Source organism: Lepidochelys kempii, chromosome 10 (assembly GCF_965140265.1).
Source record: "Lepidochelys kempii isolate rLepKem1 chromosome 10, rLepKem1.hap2, whole genome shotgun sequence".
In the NCBI taxonomy this organism is placed as follows: Eukaryota; Metazoa; Chordata; order Testudines; family Cheloniidae; genus Lepidochelys; species Lepidochelys kempii.
In genome coordinates this window covers 8,627,793-8,635,730 of record NC_133265.1, presented here as the reverse complement: position 1 = coordinate 8,635,730, position 7,938 = coordinate 8,627,793, and positions in this window count along the sequence as shown.

Sequence of the window (7,938 nt, the reverse complement as noted above, 5' to 3'; positions counted from 1 at the left end):
TTATTTTGTTTTAACAGCCAAATAACATTACTGCTTATCTGAAGCCATGGGGTATATTTTCAGAGCTGTAAGGCAATTTCTGAGGTTTTTTTATGTGATGAACTGAACAGGAGTTAACACACTGTTACATAAACTGACTCCCACTTTCCTGCTCATGTGACTTGGGCTAATGCCAAGGTGTGGCAAAATGATCCCTGAGCAGAATTTTGAAAAACAACTGAACTGGAAATGACAAAATGACACATAGGCCTAAAAAATGGCCCCAAATGTCCTGCATTATATAAAGATGCTTTTTAAATACAGGGCACCTGATAGACAGATTTCACTCAGACTACTACATCCCAGAGGCAAACTTCAGGAGCACCATCTGGTGCTGAGGCATCTTTAACCAGCTTTCAACACCTTCTCTCTTCACTTAAGGAGAGCAGCTGGGTTGAATAAGAGATTTTTGCGTGGATTTGATCCCAGTTGATATTTAAAGAATCTTGTTTGAACTCTATACTTCATCTTTGCATAGAAAAGAAACTCCCAAAGATTGCTAGGTTTGTGGGTTTCAAAAGAGGTACCATACTTTGTTTTCTACCACAGACAATTTTTACCTAAACTACAGGACTAGGTGTTTGTACCTTGGAGAGTCTTCTACACTCACTTAGTAGTTTTATCAACTCATAATCCAGACTGTGGAGCACTAGCATTTCAACCTGTTCTTGACGGGATGGGGCCTGCAAACACAAAGGTGGGTTTTCAGCTTTGTCTCCATTAATTAAATCTCCCTGCTCAGCAATAAACTTCAGGGTATTGGTAATGGGATGTGGAGCCTTTCTACATTAGGTCAGCAGTTTGACTCCAGCCTAGGTCTTTAGTGGTTGCCCAGTGTCCTATGTGAAATGAATTTGAGGGTCTCAGTACGACCCTGAAGGGACACCAATGTCCCTATCATTCTTGGAACTCCTTGCACCCCTCAGACTGAATGGGCTGAGTATTGTGAATAGCCCTTGCACCACAGAAATGGTGGACTCTCTCAGGGTTAAGGTCCATGGGTTGGTCATTGTGTGAAAAGCATGTCCTGCTACTGCCCATGATGTACGTGTTCTGTGGATTAACGGAAGCTTCCAGTCTCCAAGACTGCCAGGTCATAACTTGTCACTAGCACTACATTTAGTGCTATCTTCAAAAATTCATTTCAGTTTTGTAGACTGAGATGCACAGGCAGAGCTGTTTGAGGAAGACCGGGACCCATATAAAGGTGTGCTGCTGCAGAGAACAGACCTGCTTTGGAGCTGCTGTGCATTGCCTCAGAGCTGGAATGGCAAGGAGGGGTGGTTGCGAGTCAGGATTGAGACATTTTGACAGAGCTTTGTGAGGAAGCCCTTGACTGGAATAACGACAGGTTTGCAATAGGATTGAGATGCAGTGGTAGAGATGGAGGGAGGGGAACTCTTTCACAGCACTTTGCTGGGCTGGGCCTGCCTCTCTTCATTTACCCAGCCATATCATTAGTCCTTCTCTTTCAACAGCATCAAATGTGGCTCCAATTTTAAAATGAACTTTTAATTACTAAATACTTCAGAGCATTTTCCTCTCAAACAGCCATTTCCTATTTCTGGTCCTTGGAGACTAAACAACCCCAGGAATTTCTGGTCTCTCCTAGTTAAAGCCAGGAAAGTGTGTTTGCAGACGGTTTCCAGAGGCATAGCAGCACCATCCATATGCCAAGCCAGCTAATCCCAAGTGTGTATTCCCATAGATAACAGCAAGTGGTAGACTAGCTCTTCACCAGTGAAGGACAGTTTATGTTCTGTCTTTGAAGGACAGTTTATATTCTGATTATTTTGTATTGTTCCTCTCTTCAGATATGGGAGATACACTGGTAACATGGATTAATTTTAATTAGGGATTGTCCATAATTAAGAGAATAAAATTCTGGAGAGAAAGGGAATGGGACTGAGGTTGATCCATTTCACTATAAAAACTTTTGTGATGGATGTCCATCTTTGGGGGGAGGACAGGAAAGAATAGCATACTATTCTATATGTAATCCCACAAATGACAACTTCTTAAGTCAAAACAACTCAAGTTATTTCGTGGTAACGCCATTGGAAACAATGGTCATTACAGACTCCTAGATCTCAGAGATGGCAAAGGTCACCTTTGATCCATCTTTTCCACCCATAACCCAGTTCCATTCTCACAGGCCACTGAGCAGCTGATTACTTCTAACCTCCATGGTAACCTGCGTAACATCTGCCACCCTATTTCATTTAACTGGAAAAAGCCAAGGTCACCACTGCATCACCACCTGTCTGCCTTTCAGATGCTTGGCAAAGTCGGATTGAAACTCAACAACGCCCCAGGGGCACCTTTCCAAAATGGATAGCCCTGATCGGGGCTTTGCCAGTAGCAATCCAGGGAATAAAGGCTACATTTTAGATTGTGTTTGCAGTTAGAGATGGAAACTCAGCAAAATGAAACCGAAGGCTCTGGATATCAGCAGCCTCAGGATTCCCTAGAGTGTTAAACATCAAACCCATTGGGTTAAATTAATCCCTGGAGTAATACCACTGATAGCATCAAATTAATCTCTGGTGCTTGCAATCTCTTGTAACCGAGGCTTCTCTTTTGGAGAACACACATGGCAATTTGGCAAGAATTAGTATACTCTTTAAAAATTTCTGCAGGAACGTTTATTACCGTCTATTCTGTCTTCTGAGCCTCCCTTTAAACCTTTTTGTTCCAGAACTGAAGAGCTGGAAGCCTTCTAATATTTCAGTGCCTCTCTGACAAGCATTCTGCCAGTTCTATTCCTCCCCTTACAGAAGGTGTTTATGAAAACCAAAAGAGCAACCTCGTCTCTTTTTTAGTAAGGAGCTAGTTATAAGTGGTTCTAGCGATGTCTAATTCATTTTGCAAGCATCATTGAGCTGGATACACAGTCTTTTAATCTGATTCTCTAAGGCCACAGTTTTGTGCTCTAGTTCTTCCAGTCTCTTGTTCGTCATCTTTCTCTTAGCAGGAGCCTAAAATGTGGCTGCTCCCTTAAGAAATGTTTTGGCAGCCTCCTTTAAGAGCATGAGATTGTCCCTATAAGACAGCTGTTCTCAAACTGTGGGTTGGGACCACAAAGTGGATCACAACCCCATTTTAATGGGGTTGCCAGAGCTGGCTTAGACTTGCTGGGGCCGAAGCCCAAGCCCCAGCACCTGTGGACGAAACTGAAAGCCAAGGGCTTCAGCCCTGGGCAGTGGGGTTCAGATTACAGGCCCTCTGCCTGGGACTGAAGCCCTTTGACTTTGGCCCCCCCATCTCGGGGGTGGGGCTCGGGCAGGCTCAGGCTTCGGTTCCCCCTCCTGGGGACTTAGTAATTTTTTTTATACCAGAAGGGGTTGGTGCAATGAAGTTTGAGAACCCCTGTGTCAAGGTTCCTTCCCCACTCTGAACTCTAGGATACAGATGTGGGGACCTGCATGAAAACCCCCTAAGTTTATTTTTACCAGCTTAGGTTAAAACTTCCCCAAAGTACAAACTATTTTACCTTTTGCTCTTGGACTTTATTACTGCCACCACCAAGTGTCTAACAAATATATAACAAGGAAAGAGCCCACTTGGAAACGTCTTTCCCCCCAAAATCCTCCCAAACCCTACACCCCCTTTCCTGGGGAAGGCTTGATAAAAATCCTCACCAATTTGCATAGGTGAACACAGACCCAAACCCTTGGATATTAAGAACAATGAAAAAGCAATCAGGTTCTTAAAAGAAGAATTTTAATTGAAGAAAAAGTAAAAGAATCACCTCTGTAAAATCAGGATGGTAAATACCTTACAGGGTAATCAGATTCAAAACATAGAGAATCCCTCTAGGCAAAACCTTAAGTTACAAAAAGACATGAAAACAGGAATATACATTCCATTCAGCACAGCTTATTTTATCAGCCATTTAAACAAAACAGAATCTAATGCATATCTAGCTAGATAACTAGAACTAAGTTCTAAGACTCCATTCCTTTTCTGTTCCTGGCAAAAGCATCCCACAGACAGAGAGAACCTTTGTCTCTCCCCCCCCACTCCAGCTTTGAAAGTATCTTGTCTCCTCATTGGTCATTTTGGTCAGGATCCAGCGAGGTTATCCTAGCTTCTTAACCCTTTACAGGTTAAAGGGTTTTTCCTCTGGCCAGGAGGGATTTAAAGGTGTTTACCCTTCCCCCTATATTTATGACACCCTGCTAAGCGATAAAGTCTTTGCAGACTCCCTCACAGGTTAGCAAAGTCTTTCTCAGGGTAAGGGTCCTTGAATAAGCCTGGACTGAAAGTTCCAGTTTTCACAATGTCTTAGGCTAGAAAATGTAAATGTTCAAAGGGCTGGAGCTTGATCAGAGCTTTTCTTATCACAGCTTCTGCTGTAAAACTGAGATTTCTCCTCCCCTCCACCTGCATAGACTGTGGGCTGATGAGAAGGAATGAATGAATGAAAACAGAACTGAGAGAGAGACCAAGGGCTGGGGAATGGAATGAAAAGAATTCTGATCATGGATACTGCAGAACTGTGTGCACCTAGACTCACAGTCCCACAATAGCCCAGTAAAGTATTATTTTCCCCATTGCACAGATCAAAAAATGAAGACATGGAAAAGTTGAGGCCCATGTTTTCAGAGGTGCCCACTCATTCTGGGTGTTTTAATGTTTGAATGCCAGCTTGAGGCAGATTTGTAGAGGTGCTGAGCACGTACTGCTCCCATTGACTTCAGTGTGCCATACATACACAAAACACATCACATAACTTTTTGTTGCATCCCCCCTTTCTCTTTGTGTTATGTCTAATTTAGGGCTTATCTACAAAAGGAAAAAAGCCAGCAGTAACTGGTGCACACTAGCCAGTGCAAACTAACTATTCTGCACTAACTCCCTGTGTGGACACTCATACTGCGCACTAAGAGTGCCTTTTGTGTGCATTAGCTTAATACTAAGCTAAACCTCCTGAAGGCACTCTTAGGGCATGGCTACATTTGCAGATGTAGAGCGCTTTGAGTTAAACCAGCCTTCGTAGAGCACAGTAGGGAAAGAGCTGTAAAGTGTCCACACTGACAGCTTCAAGCACACTGGCGTGGCCAGTGGCATTGGGCACGGTGCATTACGGGCAGCTATCCCAGCATGCAAGTGACTTCAACGGGCTTTTCAAATGGGGGTGGGGGTGCGGTGGAGTGTGACAGGGAGTGTGTTGTGTGTATGTGGGGGGAGAGAGAGTGGGTTTTTGGGGGGCTGAGAGCATGTCAGCATGCTATCTTGTAAGTTCAGACAGCAGCAGACCCCCCTTTTTCCCCCCCGCCTCCCCACAGCATTCCACACTAATGGTTGCTTTGTCTCAGAGCAGATAAGCAGCCGGCTGTTAGAAACAGAGCTTTCAAAGGGCATATCCGCATTCCTACAGTGATTCAAAAACAATGACCAGAGTGGCCACTTGACTTAAGGGGATTATGGGACGTTTCCAGAGGCTGATCAGAGCGCAGTAATGCAACATCTTGTCCACACTGGCATTGCGGCACTCCAGCGGGGGCACAGCAAACGTTATTCCACTCGCCGAGCCGGGAGTCAGAGCATTCTACGTGCCTTGCCAGTGTGGATGGGTAGTGAGCTAGTGCGCCCGGGGCTCCTTTACTTGTGAGCACAGTAACTCACAAGTGTAGCCAAGCCCTTAGTGCACCATAAGAGTGTCCAGATGGGGAGTTAGTGAGGAATAGCTAGCTCACTTTAAATTCACACCTTAGTGCACAGTAAACTAACTTCCCCATGTAGACAAGACATTAGATTGTGAAAACTTCTTGGAGGAAGGAGCATGCTGGAAAAGCATCAAGCATACCTATGGAACTGTATAAATACTAATACCCTCCCTCTCCCTCCCTCACCCCCAGGCTATTAAGGGGTTAAGATTCATTCACAATTGACAAAACGGAGGAAGAATGATCTGTGATTCAGATATAGCAGTCAGAGTCCCTGGGTTCTGTTCTCAAATATGCCTCATACTTCCTGTGTGATCCTGGGCAAGTCGTTTAACCTTTCTCTTCCTTGGTTTCATGAAATAAAATGGCGATGCTTCTCTTCCTGAGGTTATGGGTCTATTACAGGAGTGAGTTTCTGTGTCCTGCATGTGCAGGAGGTCAGACTAGATGATCACAATGGTCCCTTCTGGCCTTAAAGTCTATCAGCCTTCCTGGGGTGTTTGATTCATTATTGTTTTTAAGGTGCTTTGAGATCCTCTGATGGAAGGTGCTAGCGACAGGCACAGCTTTGTGACTGTATTAAGAGTTCTTATATGACTGCTTTTTATTGTTTGTATTATTGCCCCTGTTCTTGTCCATCGCTGTGGCGCATTTTTATTGGCCAACCTATAGTGTAAGTCATCTGAGAGGCATTGTAGAAAGCCAAATTCCATTCATTATGTGTGTAAGCAGCCTCACCAAGGACAGGTTTAAACTGCAGCATTCTTCTTTTCCACTAGATGGTGCTTTTGATCAAAGATTTGACTAGCTCCAACTCTTTTTCTGCACTGAATTTCCTAATTTTCCTTTCTCTCTCGTGCGGTCTCCATTCTTCCTCCTCTCCCTTCTCTGTTCTAACACTGTAGGGGGACGATTAATGATGCTGGATGGCGGACCGTCACAATCTGCTGCTACAGTAATCTAGCAGCCATCCACCAGCCAGCCTGCCTGCCTTGTGGGCCCTGGTTTTTGAATCATGTATCAATGGTGCTTGGCGGTGGTGGAGAATTGAATTCTTTCCATGTTTTCTATTCCCACAAGGAAATGGCTTCAAAGAGCAAATCCCCTCCCCCTTCCCTGCTGGTGAAGGGCATTTAGGGAAGTTACAAAAAAAATCCAGCTCTGATGGAGCCACTCCTTTAATAACCCATTGCACTTCCCTCCCTTGAGCAGGAAATTGTTTTTAAAAAGGGGTGGTGGGGGGGAGCCCAGCGCTTTTATATCCATCTTTGTATTCATGAGGCGAATACCTACTCAAGGTCACCGGTGCTGCATGCCTCACTGTTCAGAGCAGCCAGGCACGCTCGTCTTCCCTGAATGAGCATTGATTTTAACAAGGCTTCCTCCAGGTGCGGGTTTGGAATGGGCTTGAGTTTGCCACTCAGCACCAGGGGCACTGTTGTGTAAAGAATGCCACAGAAGAAACCTTCTCGTTTATACCAGCAACTGGGACTGAATTGCAATTCTGCATGGCTATTTCCCGCACCAGAATCTGTCACTAGATTGTACTGTACAAGGCACAGCAAGGCGTGTGCTTTTACAGCCTCATTGTGAGCAATGATTTGTCTAGCTGCTGTAAATCTAGACAGCACTTTACAGGGTAAATCCATCCCCTGCCCTCTACATCAGTACAGGTGCAATGTTCCCAGTAGAAAACCATCCTGCAGCCGCCCATGTGAAGCTGCCCGGAGGTTTTCCCTCTCTGACACGTACAGCGGTGACGTTGCATGCATGCTGACATGCTCACGCCACCTACCTTGTGTCTGCAGTTTGTGATCTCATGCCATGCTGATGTGTCATAGAATCCTAGAATATCAGGGCTGGCAGGGACCTCAGGAGGTCATCTAGTCCAACCCCCTGCTCAAAGCAGGACCGATCCCCAATTAAATCATCCCAGCCAGGGCTTTGTCAAGCCTGACCTTAAAAACAATAGAAACTATAGTGTCCACTTTTGCAAACCTGCCCCTGAGGCACGTGTGGCAGCACGGTGGCATCCGCTTCTGCATCTATCACCTTGATAGCCGAGGGCGTCCCGAATGTTAATGAATTTATCCGCGTAGCTCCTGTGAGAGAATGATCAGCCATGCTGATGCCCATGTCTGCAACATGCCGCTAGGACTGCCATGTCACGTACATACCGATGTACCCACACCCCTGATGTGCATTGAGAGACACCATGCGCACATGC